We start from the raw sequence: 25,130 nt of genomic DNA, 5'->3' as shown, positions 1-25,130 counted from the left end.
GTCAGACCCAAATTCAAGTGGATACTTACACGGGTTTGGGCGGTTGTTTTTTTTACATGCTCTCTCCTCTCTGATTATCCTGCTTCACAAATCCCAGCTACCCCAGTGGGCCCTTACTTTCACCTCTGTCTTATGACCTCACCGAAATCACAGTGCTGTCTGTGCCACAGTACCCCATAGAGCCAAAGGGAACTTATCAAAGATGCCACAAGATCCTCAGGCAGAGATGACCACGGTCTTCAAATAATCTCTGATAGACACGGTGTTAAATTTTCCATATGGCCTCCAGAAGGTAAACTAAAACTTTTGGGTGGAAGGACCCTCTAGAATCTCCCTACACATTTTAACGGAGTTGTCCACAAAAGTCATAATCTATGTCAATGGGTGGGCGTATTTCTGTATTCTGTTTTCTGACACTTAAGTGTGAGGGACGAGCCTCATGACACGGGAGACAGTTAGAATATGGTTTCTATAGCTCCCAATAAGGGAGCAAACTAGACAATCCTGTTGTCAGTCTTAGTTTTCTGAGTATATTTTATGAAGATGTTAATATCTTACTAACTACAAAATTTTAAAACCTCCAAACTTGGCTTTTTATTAAAACAAGATTTTCTCTTCTCAATTCCTTAGTTTTCCTGATGACACCAGTGCCCTGGACAGGTTTAAGTCCACGATAATCTGGGACTAGAGGAATGAAAACAAAACCAACAAACAGCTCCATGTCTTCCTGTTGTCTTGCTTGTAGTGCAGTGAAAATAAGGAAATGAAACCTAATTAAATCTCCGAAGGAGGCCATGACCTAACAGGGAGTGGAGACCTGAGAAAAAGCTTTTTCCCTTGACTGCTTTCTTTTCTGTTTTGTGTTTTTTGTTGTTGTTTTGTTTTTTTCTTAACAATAGCTTTGTGCGAGTGAAAGCTGGTGAAGATCAAGTGTGGATACGGGCCTCTAAAGGAAGACTGGAGGGGCTGTAGTCATACAGAAATAAAAATTAATTCCTGACTTTGATAAAGACACCAAGCACCACAACTCTTAGCAGACTTTACCTTTAAGAATTAGGCAAATAGGACGGTGGGAAATGGAGAGAGACAGGGACAACCATTTTCTGTTTCTAATGGTCCATGTCCAATCCTTCAAACTGAGGCTTTATCAAACTTTTTTTTTTTCTAGAGAGCAGAAAATCCTCACCAGCAGGAGCTATTTAAAGGCTCTGGCCTCGCATTGAAACTGCAGATCTGGCAGGAGCAGGCTTCAGCTGGATTTTCTGGGCAGTAAGTAATGCAGCAGCAAATTTACTCTTTTTAATATAATGGCAACAGTCGTTGGAAGGAATGGGAATGACTTCAGGCAGTGCCAAATTTTAAATGAAAAATCTAACTATAGCTGTTTCTTTAGCTCTCCGGGAGCGCTCTGAATGATTGTGTGGGAAGCCAGGGTGAAGGGTGACCTCGGCAGGCCTGCTTTGGAGAGTAGCTCAAGGTATAGCTTAGGTCAGCTTGCCCTGCACCTGGCCCCTGGGGAGGATTTACAGTTCGGCGACAATAGGAAAAGTAAGAAATTTAAAAACAACTTAGCTGGGTTGAACCGGTGTAGAGCCGGTATCAAGGAAAGGAGGTTTACTCTTTGATCTCTGAGCCCTTGAGCTACTGCCTGAGAAATAATCACTGAGTTATAAAGCACACCCCTAACTCACCGTGTAAGCCGGGCAGCGGCTCTCGCGGGCCTTTCTACACTCCGCACCAGGCAGGGGTGAGTCACAGAAGCAGCGGAGGAGACATCATGACACACGCTCATCATTGTCTGAGTGTCAGAGCAAACAGATGCTACTTTTAATGATCTCTCTCTTTCCTCGGCAACCTTCTATCCCCTGACCTTTCCATTTCCATTGTACCTTCAAAATGAATCTTTCTTATAAAAACAGATTCACTGGCATATAATAAAGCACATCTCAGGTAGTCTCTATCAATCGAAAAGTGTATTTTTGGAGATGGTACAAGGATGAACTAAATTGGAATTAAGATAAGGCAGAGGATATCTAGGAAACTCATGGGCCAGGGCAACCAAAGGCCTCTTGGTAAGAGGAAAGGAGCCCTAAGTGAGTGGGAACCCGGGAAAACAAATTGAAATTGCTAAGAAACCTGACGCCAGCGTAAAGACGTGCACAGGCAGCGAGCCTGGGACTCCATCCGAAAGCGCAAGAGGAAGGGGAAGAGGGCCCTTGGCTCTAGTTTTGAGACTTTCCCTGCATCAGGGATGTGCCCGAAGGGGACTTCCATGACTGTCATTAGAAGTGACAGAGGTGAGTCCATCTCGTGTAATGGTACCCAGAACAAGGGTCTTATGCTACCAAGAAGACTCAGAAATGCGCAGCTGGAATGACAGTGGGTTCTGGAACCCGAGGCTGCCCCGAAGCAGCAGTGTGAGTCTAGAGCCACAGCAGGGGTACCAGTCTCTATAGGGAGCTGAGGAGAAGTGATACACGCAGTTCCCTAACGGAGACACCTGTTAATGCTGCGGCACAAGGAGCTTTGCGGGAGTTTGAAGAACTGCAGGAGGAAGTTGAGAAAAAAGCCCCAAACATAACATATTATTTTTAACACAAACTCATTTACACACACACACACACACACAGGTTGATGCGGCCTACCAAAATAGAACCATCTTCCCCAGTCACCTGGGAAATGCAAATTAAAACCACAAGGAGACAGCGTTACTCACCTGCCAAAACGGAGAAAACTGAACCCAAGCAAGGAGCTCCCCTTGCCTCGCTTTGGACGGTTCAACCAGGTAGGAAGCAGCCGTAGACCCTGGGATTTCTTTCCATGCAGGCGTCCAGGAACAATGCGAAAAGGTACAGAATCTAATCACAGAAAAAGAGCCACTGGAGGAATCCAGGTGCACAGGCCTCACAGCAGTTCCCGTCAGCAGGCACCTGGAGAAGAACAGCAGGGAGAATTCCAGGCACCTGAAGCCAAGATGCAAGGCCATCGCGTTTCTAACTCTGTAGGGAGTAAGGTGATTGCAAAGGTTATCACCTGAGTTGGTACCAACACAAACAGGCCAGAGCCAGAGGCCCAGCACCCACAAGTACAGCCACTGGGCTCCGTGCACATGGTACCGCTTACTGCAGGCATGCCCTCTAGCTGCTCCAGGTTTTACCTGTGCTTACGGTACCGCTTACTGCAGGCACGCCCTCTAGCTGCGCCAGGTTTTACCCGTGCACACGGTACCACTTACTGCAGGCACGCCCTCTAGCTGCGCCAGGTTTTACCCGTGCACACGGTACCACTTACTGCAGGCACGCCCTCTAGCTGCTCCAGGTTTTACCCGTGCTCACACCGCTTACTGCAGGCACGCGCTCTAGCTGCGCCAGGTTTTACCCGTGCACACGGTACCACTTACTGCAGGCACACCCTCTAGCCGCTCCAGGTTTTACCCGTGCTCACGCAGCTTACTGCAGGCACGCGCTCTAGCTGCGCCAGGTTTTACCCGTGCTCACGGTACCACTTACTGCAGGCACGCGCTCTAGCTGCGCCAGGTTTTACTGACCCTTTTGAAGGCTTCCCGAGGAAATGCAAAGGTAACATCAAATAATAATTCCTAAAGATTGTTTCCCCTAGAAAAATGAAGAATAACCATTTTTGGAAGAAAAAAAAACTATGTAAGACTCTTGGCCTGAGTGTTTTAAGTTCTTCCCACATTTTATCAATACAAGAAAATATGTCAAATTTCATTTTATGTTAAGTAGACTGCATGGATCTCATTTTATTTCTCTTATAAGAAATAAATAAATAAAGTGACATGTCAATTTCGCGTCAAAGTATGCATATAGTACTCCCTCAGTAGATACACATTGGAAAATAGTTGCTGTTGCCATTTTTTTGAACGCTCTTGAAGTGCTTTTTTACTCTCACAATTTTACTCTTATTTTCCTCATTTTATAGAATTTGTAGATGAAGATACTAGAGATGAAAATTAGAGGAATTAACACCCAAATAGACAAAATAGATGTTTCCTTTTATACACTTTTTAATCTGTATATATTCATGGGGTACAAAAGCAATTTTGCCACGTTGATATATTACGTTGTAGTGGCATCAGGGCCCTCAGAGCATTGATCTCTGACACACAACACATCTTGTGCCATCAAGCAACATCCTGTCATCCACCCTCCCACCCCCCTACTCCTCTGGACCCACTGTCCCTCATTTCACACTCTGCTTTCATATGTGCATGGTATTAGCTTCCAGATGGAAGTGAGAACACATGGTATTTGTCTTTCTGCGTCTGAGTTGCTTTGCTTAAGGTAATGCCCTGAATTCCACCCATGTTGGTGCAAGACATGATTTCCTTCTTTACTATGAGTGAACAGTATTCCACTGGGTATGTGTGTACACACCACATTTCCTTCATCCAGTCCTCTGTTGATGGACTATTATGTTGATTCCAGATCTTTGCTATTGTGAGTAATGTTGTTATGAATCTGAGTGCAGGTATCTTTTGGATATAATGATTTCTTTTCCTTCGGGCAGATACCCACTCGTGGCCTTGCATGGCAGTTCTGTTATTAGTTTCTTGAGAGCTCTCCATAGTTTTTCTATAGAGGTTGCACTAATTTATACCACCACCAAAAGAGTATACGTGCTCTCATTTTTCTGCATCCTTACTGACATCTGTGGGGGGTTTCGGTCGTTTTAACAGTAGCCATTCTAATTGGTGTAAGATGATATGTCATTGTGGTTTTAATTTGAATTTTGTTGATTATTGATGATGATGAACATTTTATATGTTCATTTGCTAGCCCTTCTTGCTCAGAGGCGTCATCTCCCGTGAATTCCCGTGTGACAGCTGCTGTTTCTCATCCACTCATGCTTAGAGCTCACTGCACCACTTCATGGATCCATGGTGAATTTCTAAACATCTTCTAAAAAAGGTAAAAATAACATAAGAGCAAAATTAAGACACACTATTATTTTTAAAGAAAAAAGCACAAGTATTTCCCAATTCCCATATAGAGATTTCCATTTTTATATGCTCAAATCAATCTGTGTCTAGAAGCAATCATGTTGATACATGATTATGATCATTGGTATAGGAAGAATTTCACAGTCTTCTACATTTAACTACTTAGTCTTCTTAATTACCTTTTAACATTGATAGCTGTATAATGTTCCATCTAGTGACTATATTATAACCTCAGTGTTGGTCATTTAGCTTAATTTTTTTATTATGGATAATGCTATAATAAATGGACCACTTTCATTCTTCTTCTTCTTCTTTTTTTTTTTTTTAATTTGGAGAGAGTCTCACCTGTCACCCTTGGTAGAGTGCCGTGGCATCACAGTGCACAGCAACCTCCAGCTCTAGGGCTTAGGCGATTCTCTTGCCTCAGCCTCCCAAGTACCTGGGACTACAGGTGCCTGCCACAATGCCCAGCTACTTTTTTGTTGCAGTTTGGCTGGTGCCCTGTTCCAACATGCCACCCTTGGTATATGGGGCCTGTACCCTACTCACTGAACCACAAGCACCGCCCTCAGTCTTCTTTTCAATATATATTTCCTTCTTCCTACAAATTTCTAGGCTACAGATCCTTGAGGAGGAAAGAATAGAAATCTTTGCAGCCAAATGCACATCTTCAGTTTATCAGGCACCGGGGTACAGAGAATTCAGCGCATGGTTAAGTCACGCCAAGTATGGATGCGATTCTGACTCAGCCACCTTCAGCCCTTCTCCTCCTTTCACAGACACTGTTTTTTAAGTTACACCTAAAGGAATAGGCAAAGGGGATCTTGTTCAGATATACCCAGTGCTTGGCTCCTCAGTCTCTGCTCTCACGCTTGTTTCTTCCTATAGGCAAGACATTTATTTTTATTTTTTTTTGTATTGTTGGGGATTCATTGAGTGTACAAGAAACCAGGTTACACTAGGAAAGACTTTTAATGACTTTGTAGATAAATCTTAGACATTTCTTCAGAAAAGAATAAGAAGAGGAGAAAAAACTATCTGTTCTTCAAAGAAAATCCCTTGGGTGAAGCCCTATGTTAAAAGGTCTAGACCAAACATGGTGGTTCATGCCTGTAATCCTGGCATTCTGGGAGGGCAAAGTAGGAGGATCCCTTGAACTCAGGAGTATGAGACTAGTCTGAGCAGGAGAGAGATTATGTCTCTAGAAAAATTATGCAGGTGTGTATGGTGGTACACACCTGTAGTCCCAGCTACTTGGGAGGGTGAGGCAGGAAGGAGACTTTGCCTGAAAAATAAAGAGAGAGAGAAAGAGAGGAGAGAGAGGGAGAGGGAGAAAAAGAGAAGAAAGAAAGTTGCGGTCTGCAAAGGGACAGCAGCAGCACGCCATGGGAATACCAGGCCAGGTGGCACTGTGGTTTCCTCCAGAGCTAAATAAATGAAAGCAGAATGTAATTCATTGTTTCATTTCCCCCTTCTTCTCAATAGTAACAAAATCCTATTTTCTAAATAGGAGTGCATTGGTGTCTATTGTACAAAAGGGCAGGCAAAGGAAATTTCAAACAGAGTTGAAGAATATGGATAAACCCTTGTCCTACAGTGCGTGGAGTTTAAGGCAAAGGCGGCATCATCTCTTTGTTCCCATCTTGTTTTCCTTTAACTCATGATAACACCCCCAGTCCAAGGTGAGTGATGTAAGCACAGAGTCAGAGCCAGCTCTTGGAGAATTTATTATGTTCATAAGCATAAATCTGGAAAGCACTGTTCTTTTCTGGCAACAGGGCAGCAGAGCCAATGTGAGGGGGAAGCTTGGCTCCTACATTTGGAATATGTACCTAAAGCTTGTTTTCCATTCAATGCCACAATTGCAAGGGCCAAAGTGTTCCAGCAAGGTAAATGCTCGTTCTGGACCTTGGAAAAGATTCCTGAACTCATCCCAAGTTAAAATAGAAGCACAATGAAGGAAGATTTTTTAAAAATACTTTGAAGGCAGTTTACTCCTCATCTAACATTAGGAAAGTGGCAAACAAATTAATTATGTTAGTTTTAGTTGGAGGACATTAGTTTGCTGTAGCATTGTCAAAATATACATTTCATGGAACTTGTGAAGGATGATAAAAGTTATGTGGGAAGTAATTTTTGTGGTTAAATGTATTCATCAAACAAGAGGTTAAAATAAGTTCATCACTAACTTTCTATTACAACCTTCACCTGTGATAGTCAGTGGGCTACTTACTGTATTCCTCTGGACAGAGGTGAAAATAGCTACAAATGTGAATATCGCTAAATACTACATTTTCTCATTAAATATCAAAAGGATTATTTCTTAGGATGCTTTATTCTTATTCACAGAGGGAAAGGAGGGAAAGAGGAATTTTAAACCACTAGAGGGCAGCAGAATTACATTTTGAATCAAATGTTTCTTTTGAAGTTCAATATTGGGTCTAAAGTAACCATAATTACTTACAGTGTAACAATTACATGTCTTTTTCTAAATAGTTCTTATTAATGCTGATGGTGTTTTAAGAACAAAGTTGTTTTTATAGTAAGTTCCTCTGACTGGCTTGTTACAATAGAGAGACTACATCCAAAGAAAAATACAGTAACACAGTTTTAATGAGTGAATGAAACTGTCTGTAGTGGGTGAATTTCTCAACTTGTATAAATTTCATTTGTTAATTTCACATCATTAAAATAATACAAGGGATTTCTCAATAATATGAATGGATCGTAAAGAAAATAAGTGTACTTAGCAACAGATAAAACTTGTCATGGGTTAAGTGTATGCATTTTAAAAACTAGACATAATTAAAATGAGAAAACTAGTAAACAGAAGAACTTACAATGAATAACCCCAATTTTACGTAAACAGTAATGGAATATTTTTCTGCTGCTGAATTTACATTTTTTCCATTTTTAGGATGATAAGAAGTTCAATCATTTTATTTAGCTCCCAAGTAGCACTGCCTGCTTAAACAATGTGGTAGATAGACCAGAGAAAATTATACATCCAAAACATATTTATATATTCATCAGATTTTTTTTGAAAGTACATATTGAGTTTATTTTCCATGAGGGAGGCCTTTGAGGAAAATCCTGGGGAGAAAGTGCACTGTCTGGAGAAAATACTTCATCAAACTACATGGAACTTATGAAATTTGTCTAATGGTGAAGTTTAAACATGGACAGTGACCTTTTCACAAAAGAATAAAATGGCCTATTCTAACAAAGTCTCAGTCCATGAAAGCTAGTTATTTTTACCCAGGAAATCGTTTCTTTTGTTTCATGGGCAATGAAAAACAATTACATTTCATTACCTTTCACATTGAGGAAAGGGAAAAGAAAATTATTCCCTAATTCAACAAAAGAGGAGAAATCAAATAAATCACATTTAATATGTGTTATCTGTAGATGCTGAAGTAATTATATGTGAAGAGAAGCCAAACTTTATCCATGGTCACTCATTCCCCAAAAATAGTTTTATTAAAATTGAGGGGAATAAAAGATATGACTCTAGGTATTCGGCTATAGCATGAAGGAATTTGGAACGTGTTAACCACTTCAAACAGAAATGTGTTTCACAACAATTACTTTTTACACAACTGACCAAATCACAATGACATTGTAAAGTATGACAAGGGTGAGCACGGTTCTAGGTTTTTCATGCGTTATTGGCAAAAGACCTTAGAGGAAAAGAACAACTAACTTTTATTGAGTGACATAAAAATAGTAAGGATTCTTCATTTCTTCAAATTTAATCTTCAAAATAAGCCTTTGCAGCAGCGCCGGTAGCTCAGTCAGCAGGGTGCCAGCCACATACCCCCAGGGTGGCAGGTTCGAATCTGGCCTGGGCCTGCTAAGCAACAATGACAACTGCAACCAAAAAATAGCCAGGTGTTGTGGTGGATGCCTGTAGTCCCAGCTACTTTGGAGGCTGAGACAATAGAATCACCTAAGCCCAAGAGTTTGAAGTTGCTGTGAACTGTAATGCCACGGCATGCTACCCAGGGTGACAGCTTGAGACTCTGTCTCAAATAATAATAATAATAATAAGCCTTTGTGGTATCATTACCTCCATTATTTAGAAAGACAACCAGAATTTGAATTTAGTTTTGACCCAGAAAGTCATACCTTTTCTACAAATCTTGGTAAAAATCAAGAGAGATCCAGGAGTGGCACCAAGACACCCTCCCATGGCTTTGGCACAGATTGCTAGAACATCCTCAACTTAGTTTTCTTTTAAACTCACATGGACTTTTCAACTCAGCTTTCTAGGAAGCCACTACTAATTAGTCATAGACAGTCATGCTGAAGCCCATTTGCCATCTGGCTTTTTCAGTTACATTTCTCTGAAGCAGAAGCTTTATTTTCTGAATGTTATTATAAAGTTCTAGAAATAATCATCAGCCTTGGAACATAAAGAGTGAACAGAAGTTTGAGATATTGGAATTTAGTTTATAAAGAAATAAAATAAATCCAAAGTTATTTGTAGGCACTAGAATCATTTTGTTAAGGTTTCATGAATTCCATGTCTAAGAATAGATGGCCCCTGAACTGTTGTTAATACTTGAATTTGATTATCCAATTAAACAACATAGTAATAATGGCTAACATTTTGTAAGTCCAGAGCTCCTAGTCAGTGTTCTAAATGTTTTCCACATATGCTCAGAACAACTCGATGAGATATTTGTTGTTACCCATTTTATAGATACATAAATTAAGGCAAAAAGTATACATCAGCAACTTTACAAATCTAGAAATTATGCGATTCAATTCGGGTCAATGTTTGGAGGAAGACAGCCTTGAAAAATTTTCTCCATTTTTCTCTGGGTCATTTCTGATACTGACTCAATACAATTAGAGCAGAAAGTGTGCCAATTACTAATTTATGGTTCCGCAGCTGCAAACCCACCTTTTTCTACTTTACTTTGTGCGGCTGAGCTGGGGCTCTGCTGACCACATTTCTGCTTTGCCGGCTGGTTTTACCAGTCTGTACCAGAAGGGGGCGATGGAGCCTGAAGGCGAAGCAAGGGCTCCCAGCTCCTGTGATGCTTCGCTCCAGCCCAAGCGGTTGCTTTCTGTAGCAGCGACTGATTCCATTTTCGGTTTGCAGAACATTTGCAGCTGTTTCAACGCTTGCAGAAGCAGCCTCACTGCAGCCTCCCTCAGAGATACCCACACCAGCTGAGCCCCAGCGCCCCTTCCTCAGGCGTCTGAATTGCAGTTCCTTGAGGCTCTTTCCCCCAAACTTCGGTTTTGATAGTTTCAACCACATTCCTTTGTCTCTGTAGCCCTAGCTGTAGTAGTTACTATCTCTCTGCAAACTTTTTGCTTTGGTCGTTTAGCATGGATTAAATCGTGTCTCTTCCCACCACCGTCAGTACCTGCAAATGTCACCGTATTAGGAAATAGGGTCCTTGCAGGAGATTGCATTAACATGAGGTTAGAATGCTCATCCCTCACCCAATACGATTATAGTCTTATATGTAGTAAAAGGGGGAATTTGGACCCAGCAACAGACACAGCGAGGAAACCACGTGAAGGTGAAGGTAGAGACAAGAGGGATAGATCTAATTCGAGGAGGGCCAGAGATGGCAGCAAACCATCCAAGGCAGGGAAAGAGAATGGAGCAAATCTTTGCTCACAGCCCTCAGACGGAAAAAAACGCTGCTGATCCCAGGATCTCAGACCTCTACCTTGCAGAACTGTCACTAATTTATGGTGAGACAGTAAGTTACCGTGGTGTAAGTCCCCCAGTTCATTGCTATGCTATGGCAGCTCTAGCAATGGAATATACTTAGTTAACAACTCTATCCTAGTTAACAACTTTTTAATTAAATTTTCTCTGCTAAAATAATTGGAGTGATTTACTTTTCCTGACTGGATTCTGAATGTTACAAATACAGAGAATCATGGCATCTGTTTTCACTATGGTAATCTTAATGGTCATCCGTGTCACCTCACTGCCTTATGATTATTTAGCTTTAGCAAGAATGTGTCAAGCATGAAATGTTAAGGCTTTCCGGGAGAGCCTTCCACTTTCAGCAGCTCTGAGGAAGACTGCATGGCAACTCTTCGAATATTCCTCCTTATTCTTTTTGTAGACGCTCACAAATAATCCCATCAATAATCTAGTCTAGGATGTTGCCTAAAGACAAGTTCAACCTCACTAGTCTATGAAATCTACTCCCCTTCTTTGAAAAAGTAAAACTCTCTTCCTCAACTTTTGGTGTCTCTCCTGGTCTCTAGCATTGTTCAGAGTTCGCAGAGAAGGGACTGGGAAGGCATCACAGGCTCTCTGATAACCCTGGGGGGTAGTTTATCCTTAAAGACCCTTTCACTCATTTAGAAGAGCAAGGCGCTCTTCACAAAATGCCCCATTCTCCTAGACAAGCTGAGTCATCTCCTGTGATATTTTTTGTCATTTCTTACCAAGACTCTATTTGCAACATGTTATTTTAATTATTTTGTGCCCAAGGTAACTTGAAAGTCCTTTTAACTGGCCTTAATATTTTTAATAATTTTAGTCTTACAGCGAGCTCTAGAATCACTAACAAAATTCCCTCAAATCTGAGACACTTTGCTTAATTTGTTGTCAGTAATCTATTTTTTTTTACCTCCATTTAAAAATTATGTTCTAAACCCTGAGATTTTTGAAAACGCGCTCTGTGTAGGGGTTTTACTGATGACACACCCCAGTGTCTTCTCAATTTCTTCCTCAAATAATACATTCATCACCATCTGGTTTTAAGATTAGACATGTAATTTTATGCAGTGTGGGGTGTAACTTTAACCATGTCTATCCTCTACAGCTCTTACAGAATCCTGAGATAATAATTCCAACACTGATCGTCTGCCTGGGCCACATCATCACTAAACATAACTCAAGTAAACCTCATTATTAGCTCATTTGAATGATCTAAAAATAGTGGGAGGTGATTGGGCGCCCTGGAAAGGGGGATTGCAGAGATGTATTACTGTTCATCTGATTAGGAAGGAATTTTAAACATTTTCCAGGTGGCCTGAGTTGTCACTGTCCTGCACTGAATACAACTCCCCACATTTCAAGGCCAGCATTTTCATTTTTCCTGCCAGAACTCTTCCCATATCAGCCAGCTAGACAGAGTGATAACAGCTCGTGAAATGTGAAAATCTTTACTTCAAATAGACTTTAACTTGAACAGCTAGAGAACAGCACTGCTGAGAAAACCATTGTTCTTATTTTGAGAAATATTTCTTCTGATAGTAAATACCGTGATATGTTTTCCTCATTAAAAGTGACAAATTCTTTGCTAAGAAGAACATTTTACAGCTCCATCCATGTGAACATGAAGGAGGTAAAGTCTCCATCTTTCTTAATGGCTGCATAGTATTCCATGGTATTCATATACCATAATTTATTGATCCATTCGTGGGTCAATGGGCACTTGGGCTTCTTCCATGACCTAGCAATCATGAATTGGGCTGCAATGAACATTCTGATACAAATATCTTTATTGTAGTGTGATTTTTGGTCCTCTGGATCCAATGTACTCAGCCCTACTGTGAAACTAATTTATAACTTTCATAGGAAAACTATAACCCAATTTTAGCCCAAGAATATGGGGAAAGGGGAGAGGAAGGGGAGAGGAAGGGAGAGGATGAGTGGAGGGAGGGTGATTGGTAGGATTACGCCTATGGTTTATACTATAAGGGTAGATGTGAATCTCTCTAAATGTAGAATATAAATATCTTAACACAATAACTAAGAAAATGACATGAAGGCTATGTTAACCAGTTGGAAGAAAGTATTTCAAATTGTATATAGCAACAGCACTCTGTACCCCATGATAGCATTAATGTACACAGATATGATTTAATAAGAAAAATAAACAAAAAAGTGACAAATTCAATTGGTTTGAGAGTTTACTCTGAAGAGAAGTGTGTCACTGCCCTGGCAAGTGGGTAAGGTTTAGTTTTAAGAAAGTCATAAACTGAAGCTATTTTATGCATAAAATTGCACTTTAGGGGTTTTGGTGTCTATACTTATTTAAATGTCCTAAAATAACCTGTTTCCTCCCTTTACTGATCCAATATAACTCTCTTTGCAATATGGTGAATATTCTCTATGCTTAAATGTCACAGACAAGTTCAAAATTCTAAGTTCATTGTGGTCATGACTTATCTGCTCCCAAATACTAGACTGTAATAGGGATAATGAAAAGAGTAAAAAAGTCAATTCTTGAAGTTCAGTTCCTGGATGTAAGTGGTGAGGATCCAGGCCAGTAGAGAAAGTTTTGTCTCAAAGATCCCAAACCAGTAGACAATATAAATGAACAGTATAGAGATATATAAACGCCCAGATTTTGAGAATAACTTCTTTATGTCCATTTCTTAAATTGCCTTCAGAGAACTCAGGGACATGAGCCTTCCTATGGCCCTTTTACATGTCTGGGTACCTCTCAACCATGTATTGGCCTAGAAGAGAAATGTCAAAACTTGTTCTAGAATTCTGCCAAGCCAGTTTTTCTTTCTGCTTTCCCCTAATCAGTTGTACTCTGTCCTCTTCTTTTCGACTTGAAGTTTCAAGTGTAGCAATCTTTAAATAAAGGCACCTCACTCCTAAAACCCAGGACATTCCCCACTGAGGAAGAGAGGTGGGTCATATAAATAATAAGAAAATGAGATGATTAGAGGTTATCTAGAAGAGACAGTATGCCTCTTTCAAATATCTACTGTCATACTATTGATTTATATCTTTAAAATGTACAAAAGAAAATTGAACCCCTCGTCAATAAAATTGACCATTCCAAAAATTACATGAGAATGGGCAATTTATAATAGAGAAACTGCAAATACCATGGGATGTTAACAATGGAACACAGTTTCCTCACTCCTGGTTTTCACAAGGAGGAATATTCTCTAGCACTCCTGGCCCCTTAGTTTAACTTTCCCCTGAGAAGTTGAAATGACTTATCTGCACCGTAAACTTGGGAAGTGCTTTTGCTTATCCAGGCCCCAACCTTTCTCTTTACCATTCCCACTTCTTTCTCTTCCCAGTGGGAGGGAGGTGAAGGCTGGTGCCAAGCCAGACCCGCCTGCTAGGTGAGTCAATCTCCTTATTCTGGGGCTTGTATAACAGGGGAGGTTGGACTCACATTAACCCACCACACTCTAGACCAATGGGTCTCAATCTTCCTAATGCTGCGATATATTTTCATTGTTACAAAGGGGTCGTGACCCACAGGTTGAGAACCGCTGCTCTAGACTTACCTCTATCAGTTGTATAGATGTTAGTCTGTAATCATCTTTATTCTCGTTGTATTTATCTACTTGTTTAGAGGAGAATGTGGATGCTACTTACTGTCTTGTAGACCCTACCATGTTGGCCAAAACTTACATACATGCACTATTAACCATCAATACATAGAAAGTTAACTATAGTTAACAAGGAGGACTTAGATTTACAAAATTAAACACACCGAGTCTGGATCTTAAAAACAATTAAATAGAACTAAAAAAACCTCTTTAAATTGAAATATATGTTTTGGTTATCCTTGAAGACTTCATAATGTTCACTATTATTTCCTTATCAAAGAGTTCCCAGACAGCTTATATCTGACTTAAACATCTTCTCCCCCAGTTTTCCTACTCCTTGTTATACCTTTAGTGTAGAGCTTGCCAACATCTGCCTTGTCATACAAGTATTTGGGTATTGTTTCCTCTGGAGATAAGGGGCCATGGGTTATTGTAATTATATTCTTTCAGTTTCTAGACACGTGCCGTGCATATAGTTGTGCTCAATAAGAGTTTATTGAAATCAATTAAATCACAGAGTTTCCATGGAAGCCAATAACGGACAAATCCAGATTGTTTTATTAATAATTTAGAACTAATGTCTTACCACAACAAATAATTGAGGTGGTGGTTATGTTAACTGGTTTGATGTAAGCTTTCCACATTTTATATCAAATCAGCACACTGTATACCATAATGGCCTTAATGTGCACAGTTATGATTTAACAAAAAATATAAAAAAGAGAATGGGTGAAAGTCAGGAGGGTAATGGAGAAAGGCAAAAACATTTTGCCTCATGCAAAATATATGTTTAGTTAAGCTTATGAATGAAGTCCTTGAAAAATAAACACTCTACCCCTGTTATTGAAAGTCCCCTTTTGTCAGAATCCAGTTTTTGCCATAACTGTACCCAGCTTCACTACAAGTTGTTAAGGAGTTATCATTTCTGCATTTCTGTGTCTAAAATAAATAAATCTAATATTTCAAAAAAATTGAGAACTAGCAAGTTACATAATAAAGTCAAGTTTATCCCACTTTACAAACTAGCTGTAATTAGACATGTGAATCTCCACTGCTTTTGTTTTTCTTTTTCAACTCTGTGATGACTTATATTTCTACTAAGTTTTGTGGAATTTAATTTCAATACACTAAATTTCATTTATTGAGTATTATTTAATGGCAGCTACAGCAAATCATTCTGTACATGAATATTTGGTAATGGAAACAATTACCTCCTGCATCAGTTTTTCTGATATTTCTCTTATGTTTGAAATAATGTATTCTTTCCATTTATTCTGCTAAGAATTTAAGTGCAATGTAGATGCTATTTCTAGAGTGGCATATAATGTGACACAATAGACACTATGTGACTATCTCAATGTGATGAAAATCTCTCCTTTAAAAACTGACAATCACAACTTTCATAACATGTAGGTATTTCTATTTAGTCAAACATTTCACAAAGAGTTAATGATTATATAGAATTCCAGATACTGTGAAGAAAACAACAGGTTTAGCAGTAGAGGCCCTGATACACTGGAGGGCCACTTATTAGTAGTAAATTTGGGGAAATAACTTATTGTGGATAGTTTTCACATAGAAGAATGACATGATAACTACTTCTTTGGGTAATTAAGAAAGTAAGATTATGTAAAAATGTATTGTATACATCTATTTAAAGGCTACACTGATTTTTATTATTATTTAAAAAGGAACACATTTGTAGATGGTGCCCTCTGATCTCATGGTTATATAAAAATGCCACTAAATAATCTTCAGTTTCCTATTGATTATTATTAACTCTAGCACCTCAATGCATAGGTGAAATGCCACCCAACGATGCCCTTAAGATTTAGTGGAGTAGAGGTTAAAATACCGTAAGACATCAAACTCAAAATCACCGCTTAAACATTTCAGAAACAGCCAAAAGCTACTAGTACCATGTAATTCAGTATGAATATCATTCATACCTTTATAAACTATGTTTTATTTACATAGTAATTTGGTATGGTTATTGTGTATAACCCATGTGTTCCAAAGTTCTAATAATATAAAGATGTCAGTTTTGTATGAATACACCAAATCATAGTGATCCAAATTTATACTATTTGCTAAATAGCATTAGAGATGGTATTTAAAACCACAGATTTAGATGAATTAAGAAGTTCAGCTGTTTTTCAAGCTCCCCCCCCCCCCTCGGTGTTCTCCTTGGGCATCCTGATGGCCTTGGCAGAGGTAATTCCACATGGACTAATAGCTACGTAAATCCAGGGACCACCACTCACCTGGACTGCAAGTTAATCCAGTCCCTTCGTGTCGCAGGGTACAACCTGCATGGCTACACACGGAGACCCTGGTCGTCATGGTAGGTATTTCTCATGCAATAAAAATAACTATAACTCCGTGCTCTGCCGTGTCCGCTGCTTTCATTGTCTTTTTGTTCCATGATTTCTGAGGACTCAATGTCCATAACATATACAAATCAAGAGACATAGCTGGGCATCTCTTTAGCATTCCTAAAAACTCAGTGGGAATTACATTATCAGACAGAAGCATTCTTAAGTGGTGATGACACCCAGGGTTGCAGGTAAACCCTGCAAAGTGTCCTTTCTGTCTGTAAACACTGTCACACAGTGCGTTGGACATGTAATTACACTTAGGAACCTTACACATTTCTTACTTAATATTGTGGCATCTTTAAAAATGTCTAAGAAATAGCATTGATTACAGAGCTGAACAAATTTACTGATCAGATAAATCACCACACTTCAAAAGATGGGGAGGGTAGAGGTGCGGGTCTACCTTGGTGGAGCTTCTCATCTGGAAAAAGAAATAGCTGGAGAATAGAATAAGTATCCCCTACTCACATAATCATTTTATAATCATTATGGAGTCATGTGTTAATAAATTCCAAGTATAGGAAAAGGGTGAAAAATTGGCCAAGTGAATCCACAACTCAGAATTTTTAATCAAGCTCTTAGTAATGAAAGTAAACAGGCCAGGAAAGGGGATTCCTCACATAAGGGAATCTGGTGTGGTCATATTCTTGTCCACTGTTATATGACTGACAAACGCAAACAGAAATCCTAGAAAGGCAAAACAGTAGGGCAGTGAGTGTCAATACTCTTTACAAATCCAATAATAGGCCGGGAGTGGTGGCTCTTGCCTGTAATCTTAGCACTCTGGGAGGCTGAGGGGGGTAGATGCCCTGAACTCAGGTTGTAGACCAGCCAGAACAAATAGGAAAACTTGTCTCTATGAAAAATAGAAAAACTAGCCAGACATTGTGGTGGGTGCCTGAAGTCCCAATTGTCAGTGGCAAGCGAGTCATAGTGGACCCTACCAGAGAAATGGCCAAAATCCAGGAGTTTCTAGGCCTCATGCATGTTGAGACCGAGAAACAAAAGTGGAAGAAAAAGTATCCAATATACTCAGCTCTATTATGAAACTAATTGATAGCTTTCATATGAAAGCTATAACCTAATTATAGCCTAAGAATATGGGAAGGGGGGAGGGGGGTGGATGGGTGGAGGGAGGATGATTGGTGGGATCACCTCTATGGTTTATCTTACAAAGGTACAAGTGATAATCTTTCTAAAAGCAGAATATAAATGTCTTAACACAATAACTAAGAAAATGACATGAAGGCTATGTTAACCAGTTTGATTAAAATATTTCAAATTGTATATGAAAACACCACACTGTATCCCATGATTGCATTAATGTACACAGCTATGAATTAATAATAACAAAAAAAAGCTAAGGGGTTCCCTTGCCTCGAGAAGCCAGAAGACAGCAGTGCCCCAAGGTGCTTGGGCAAGAGCAAAGGTGAGACTCATCCCTGCATTGACCCCCACGTCATCCACAGACTGTAGAAATTCTACAAACCCTTTAACATGATATTTTACCAAATGACTGCTCAGAACTTCCAGTGGGAACAGGAAGAGGGTGACAAATGAGGTAGAGATGTGGAGGGAAGGCTAGTGAATAGCTGTGGAGGCTCCTGGGTCCTGATCCCCCTCATCACCCTGGTGCTGCAGCCTCCCTTGCTGGGGTACCAAGCAGATCTCCTCTCTCATCCCACCATGGTTAACTCTGGAGCTGTTGGCTTAGGCAGAGGGGTGGACCCCTGGCATCCCCATGGAAGAGCCAGGCCTGCCTGGGCAGCAGTATCTGGTTGATGCCATCAGATGGCCATCAGAATCCACTGTTCATTACCCTGGGCTAGTTAACAGAATCTGAAGACAGGATAAAAGGCTGCCAATGTCAGAGACAATGCTATGAATGTTTAATGAGTGACCAAAAAGAAAGAAAGTTCTACTCTGGGGGGTTCTTACCCTTGTCCGAGGAGCCCTGGTTCTGCCCCTGTACCTGGCACAGGCACCTGCTGTCTAAACCCCAGAAGGCACTCTGTGGCTGAGCACTCCAGGACTCCTGGGGAGCGAGGGCCTCCTTCTCTGGTGTTTCCGGCCTTTTCTGCAAAGGCCTCATCTCACAACCCTTGGACTTCCTCCTTCCCCACATCATGAAGGCAGAGGCATGCATGTTCCTCATCAAAAAAGCTGACACCCCTGGGAGCCTACTCTCTAAGAACCCCTCTAAGGAGGGTTGGGTCTCTCTCTTAATGAGTAGTCTGGATTACACAGAAGCTTGCTCACATGCCCTTGATCAGGGTCAGGCCCATAGGGCTGTACTCAGAGCAGTGTAATTGCAGCAGAGTTCAAAACCCTGAGGTTGGCAAGGTGAATGACCTTATCTGGGGAGTGAAAGAAGAAATCCAGTCCTCTTGGTGGGAGAGGACTTGGTCCTTATCTGAACACCCTCCTCCCCAAGCACTAGGGTTTGGAGGCATGCTTTGGGAGTGGGTTTTGTTCCCTAAGGTCCCCAGAAGAACAAAGACCAGAGTTGGCTGGCATGCCTCTCATTATGAATGACCCTTAACAATGCCAAAGAGAGCAGAGCAGTTGCCATCCTTCTATTTGCCCCACCACCACCCCCTGAGGGTCATCTCATGCTTCATTTACTCTCTGCAGAGACAGCAGATACTGGGAAGGTAGTGAGAGGGCTGAATTACTACCTCCCCAGGGAAATAAAGTGTCCCTTCCCATTAGTTGGATTCAATTACAGCGTACCATTTGACATCAAGCACATGTTCCCAGATCTCCCAAACCAGGAATTGTTCTAGTAAAACTGGAAATTTGTATGAATGGGTAGAGTTAAAATCTGTTCAGCTGTTATTAAACTGTCATTTCTCCCACTTAAGAAAAGAAAAAAATAGGATCTGGAGGCTGAGGGAAGAGGATCAGTTGAGCCCAAGAGTTTGAAGTTTCTGTGAGCTATTATGACACCAGGACACTCTGCCGAGGGTGGCAGAGTGAGACTGTCTTAACTAATTAATTAAAAATAAACCCCCAATAACAGAGCCTTATTGCCCATAGTTTAGAATAAAATCCAAAATCCTCAGCTTGGCATACAAGATACTTTGTAGTTTTACTACTGTAACCTTGCAAAGCCACATTTCTCATTCCTCTCCAGGAGGCAGGATTCCTCTCCTTTAATCCAGCCATACCAAATTTCTTACCACTATCTAAAAGCACCATGTATTTTCATGTTTCCATGATCTACACCTGCTGCCTGCTCTGCCTCAAATGCCACCTCTTCCCACCTCCATTCATCTACTTGAAGAGATTCCTTCCCATACAGACCTACTTCTCTGTTTGTTATTTTAGGGAACGCTTATTTTCAAAGAACTGAAAGTTACTCAAACTAGCACAGGAGGTAATACACAATTACAGAAATTAATACCAAGACTTAAGCAAGAACTTCGTGTACTTTTAAGGAATTTAAAACTATCAACTAGCTCCCAACATCAATTCTGAGGGAACAAACAATCTAACTGGAACCTTTTGCTCCATTATTATTTGAAAAGCTGATTCAGCTGGAGAAAAAAAAAAACCAAAATTATGATTACCTTAGTTCTACCAGTTAGGGGTGGTCAAGAATAGAAGCAAATACTCAAAAATAATGAAGAACTTGTGAATGAACAATAAAGTTTTCTATTTGGTATTCCATTTTCATTGTCTTCATTAGCCTGATAATTCCAGAAAACTCTTGAGGCCTAGTCTGACGAGTAGTATAAACACCTATGTAGAATATCTCACACAATCCCAACCCAGTCACTCAATAAGTGGCAACATTTATCCCTAGTTCTTCAGATCGTGAAACGTAGTATGCCAAAAATGTTTATTGGATGGGTGAATAAGTGGCTAATGAGAGATTGTTAAAGTGAAAAGAATGTCCTAGAAGCAACTCAGTTTCTACTTATCTTCATTTCTGTGCAAGACCAGGTATCAGGAATAAAAGAGATAATTTTCTATAAAATCTGCAGCATCTGACAGGTAATACATTACCAATCTGCACAACCTTACAGGTAATAGAACACTATTGAACATAACCATACTGAGAAGCTAAGGAAGCTGTATTGAGTTTATTGAAAAACATTTGTGAACTTCTCTAAAAAACAAAGTTTAAGGGTCCAAACTGGGAAAATCTGGAAAGCAAAATAGTTTTTCTTATATGCTACCTTGGCCTTATTTTATGCTTTGCAATTTCCACCAACTAGGTCATTCAAGACCAGAAAGAGCAATAAACATTTCCATTAATGAAAAAATAAATGGAAACAAAAACTACTGATATATAGTTTGGGGAAAGAACATGGAAAAGAAAATAAAGATCACTCAAAGAGCAAAAAGCATGTTTCAGGAAACTCAGATTATTCCTCCCTGCTGTCTTATGTGAAGCTGAACTAAAACTTGGCCCCCTGGACTGTGGTTTCTTGAACAATGGCTAGACCAGGGGTTATAAAAAATTATTTGTACAGTCATTGTTGGGGCACATATGCTCTGAATACACAGTGAATTTCAGAAAAATTGTGAATCCACAATTTTTAAAATACTTACTGTAGGCATCTGATTTAGTATCATCTATGCTTAGAGTTTTTTTTTTAACAAACACCTATCACAAAAATTATCAGTGATTTCTGAAAAGATAAAAGAGGAAAGGAACTTTACTGTCCTCTTTCCTGTAAAACCATCCAAAACAATAAGAATGAAAAATATTTAATTCCTGATGAAAATGTCCGTGACTTTAAAGCACAAACTGTAAAGAAAACCTGTTGCAGGTGGTAAATTTGGACAAAATAGAGTTGGGTTCAAAAGTTAATCCTAGCTTCTTCAATGCTTAGTGAAGATAGAGGATGTGTCACAGTTTTGAAAAACTCATCCAATAATTCCTGAATTGAAGTGATGGATCTTCAGGTTTAAACAGGCTTTAGAAAAAACAAAAGTCGACCCACCCACACACCCCCCCCCCGCCACCATCTCTAAGCTCCTTTACCAGACCTATAGGGAAATAGAAACTGAGGGTGAAAGTATCACATGGACATGCCTCCATAACTTTATATAACTTAACCTTTTGCCCGGGAAGATGGCCAAACATGAAATGGAAAGGATAGAGAGCCAGAGTATTTTCATAGAGAGAGACATAGACACTTAATCCTGGGTCTTTGCTGTGAACCCCAGTAGCTTCCATAACAGCAGAAATCAGAGGAACATCAAATTGAAAATTAATAATGTGCCTATTATTTAATTTTAGAATATATTCAATTTCAGAAAAGTACATCATTTTGGTTTCATATTTAGCAATCCCCCCCTTCTATCCCACATACACTTCTTCAGCAATTAGGCAAGATCCTTCAATCAAAATAAAAGATATTTTAGAAAATTGAAAATCAAGTAAAAAAGGGATTTGTTAGGAAAGGACTTTGTTGATTAAATGAGCTCTAAGGTTTTAAAGGCTGTAGGCAGGGGTTTTATGGACTCTTGAAAGGGTTGAGGACCTACAACATAGAGGAAATTCCCTATGTTCCAATGTGTAATTCCAAAGGAATGCTATTAAGGATTTTGAATGTTTCCTAAGGACAGTGGAAGCTAATAAGGATTTCAGTCAGTGGGGGAGGGAGTCAAGATGGCCAACAGGTACCAGCCTCCAACAGAAGTGCCCATCCAGAGGAAAGGATAAAGTCCAGAAAACATCCAACAAAGTTGAAGACTAGGAGCCCAGCCCAGAGCAAAGAGTGATACTAGCAGGACACCTCTTCTGAGGCAAGGGGTGACTCCTGGAAGGCCATCTACAGGTACATAATACACCCCAAAGGAAAAGTGTCCATCCCCTCCCCTAAGAAAGGTGTGCTTTTCCTTCTTTTCAACCACTCCTCTGAGTCTCCTACAGGCGATGGATATACTGAGGACCTATTCTCTCACTCCACGAGTGAGAGCTGCCCACAGGGAAGTCTACTACCCTGGGGGGACCCTGCTGAAACTCAGAACACCCTCCCCCAGGCAGAAAAGTAGAACTGGCTTTCACGCTGCCATTTTGAGTTTCCAGTCCACCCTCCCCCCCTTGCCCGCAGAGACAGCTAGAGGAGACCCAAGAGCAGCATCCACCCACACTTGCAAGACCAAGCCCCTGTTCTGGTCCCTCACCGGGAGAACTGCTTGATCTATGCTTCCTGCGCATGGACTGATCCCACCAGCCAGCGCATTCTATGCTCAGCTGTTTCACCGGCTGCTATCCCCACTTCCTGGGGCCTTGGCAGTGTGCGACTGCTACTGAATCCTGCTGGGACAGGCTGCATCGCCCTGCCGGCTGCTGTCTCTGCTTCCTGGGCCTTTGGTGGCACTCAACCACTACTGACTCCTGCCAGGGAGGACTGCATTGCCCAGCCAGCTGTGCGCCCACCTCCCAGGGCCTTGGTGGCCCATGACCACAACTGACTCCTGCTGGGGCTGGCTGCATCGCCCAGCCCATAGTCCCTGCTTCCCATGGCCTTAGCAGCGGCCCCCAGGAGACAACTAGAAGAAGCCACTGGCAGAACAGTTTTAGGGACAGTCTCTGAAAGGTGCGATTTCAGCATGGGGTGGAATCAGTGGAAAAACTCTGGTAATTAGAATAACCAAAGTAGATCAACCCCCGCCCCCCCAAGAAGGATGGGGCAGACACAATTGAAGACCCATTCCATAAACAGATGTCTCAGATGTCAGAAATTGAGTTCAGAATCTGGATAGGGAATAAGACCAACAGAATGGAGGAAAGGAGGGAACTAGAATTTCAAATTATTCAAAAGCTGTCCCAGGAATTCAATGATTTCAAAGATAAAATGACCAAAGTTTATGATACACTGAAGCAAGAGGTTGCAGCCCTTAAAGATCTGAAGAGTACGGTTGAATCCCTCATTCAGAGAATGGACCAGGCAGAAGACAGGCTCTCTGACACTGAAGACAAAGACTTTGAACGTGCCCAAACTTCCAAAGATCATGACAAATGGAGAGCAAAAATGGATCATTCACTCAGAGAGCTCTTGGATAATTCGAAGAAAACTAATATTCGCCTCATAGGAATCCCTGAAGGTAACAAAGTTGCTTCACAAAACACAGAGGCTCTCCTTTATGAAATTATGAAAGAGAACTTTCCAGACATGCCAAGTGATCCTGAAATTCAGATAGCAGACAGCTTCAGAACCCCAGCATGACTCAACCCGAACAAGACATCCCTCAGGCATATCATAATCAACTTCACTAAAGTTAACATGAAAGAGAAAATCCTGAAAGCAGTGAGACACAAGAAAACATTAACTTACAAGGGGAAGAATATTAGAATGACTGCAGATCTCTCTGCTAAAACCTTTCAGGCTAGAAGAGGGTGATCATCAACCTTCAACCTCCTAAAACAAAACAACTTTCAACCCAGAATCCTGTATCCAGCTAAACTGAGTTTCATTTATGATAGAGAAATTAAATACTTTAATGACATTCACATGTTGAAGAAATTTGTCATAACTAAACCAGCCCTCCAGGATATCCTCAGACCTATCCTCCATAATGACCAGCACAATTCTCCACCACATAAATAAACCCACCCAGAAATTTTTGATCAAATTCCAATCTCCACAGTGAAAAAAGGATCAAAGAAGTCCACTGGACCATCGAACAACTTGATACCCAAAAGTATACCAGGCTTCTCAATAGTCTCAATCAATGTGAATGGCTTAAATTGCCTCTAAAGAGGTACAGGCTGGCTGACTGGATACAAAAACTCAGGCCAGATATCTGTTGCATTCAAGAAACTCACCTTATTTTAAAAGACAAGCATAGACGCAGGGTGAAGGGATGGTCATCTATATTCCAGGCTAATGGAAAGCAGAAAAGGGCAGGTGTTGCAATTTTATTTGCAGATACAATAGGCTTTAAACCAAAAAAAGTGAGCAAGGACAAGGATGGTTACTTTATATTTGTTAAGGGTAATACTCTATACGATGAGATTTCAATTATCAATATTTATGCACCCAACCAAAATGCACCTCAATTTATAAGAGACACTCTAACAGACATGAGCAACTTGATTACTCCCAGCTCCATCGTAGTCAGAGATTTTAATACCCCTTTGGCAGTACTGGATAGATCCTCCAACAAAAAGCTTAGCAAAGAAATTTTAGATTTAAACCTAACCATTCAGCATTTGGACTTAACAGACATCTATAGAACATTTCACCCTAATAAAACTGAGTACACATTACTCATCAGCCCATGGAACATACTCCAAAATAGACCACATCTTAGGTCACAAGTCTAACCTAAGCAAATTTAAAAGAATAGAAATTATCCCTTGCATCTTCTCAGACCACCACAGAATAAGTTGAACTCAGCAACAACAGGAATTTGCAGACCCAAACAAAAACGTGGAAGCTAAATAACCTTATGCTCAATGACAGTTGAGTCAGAGACAAGATCAAGAAGGAAATTACCAAATTCTTGGAACTAAACAACAATGAAGAGAC

At 40.5% G+C, this 25,130-nt stretch overlaps 1 pseudogene; it reads left to right on the top strand.

Annotated features, from left to right (window-relative positions):
* The first annotated feature begins 2,839 nt into the window (after window positions 1-2,839).
* Window positions 2,840-25,130, top strand: part of LOC100950866 — a 33,282-nt pseudogene continuing 10,991 nt past the window's right edge.

The sequence above is a fragment of the Otolemur garnettii genome, unplaced genomic scaffold (genome assembly GCF_000181295.1).
Source record: "Otolemur garnettii isolate 467f Iridium unplaced genomic scaffold, OtoGar3 scaffold00004, whole genome shotgun sequence".
NCBI lineage: Eukaryota > Metazoa > Chordata > Mammalia > Primates > Galagidae > Otolemur > Otolemur garnettii.
Note: the sequence above shows the minus strand (reverse complement) of the source record. Positions and strands in the feature narration are given on the sequence as shown.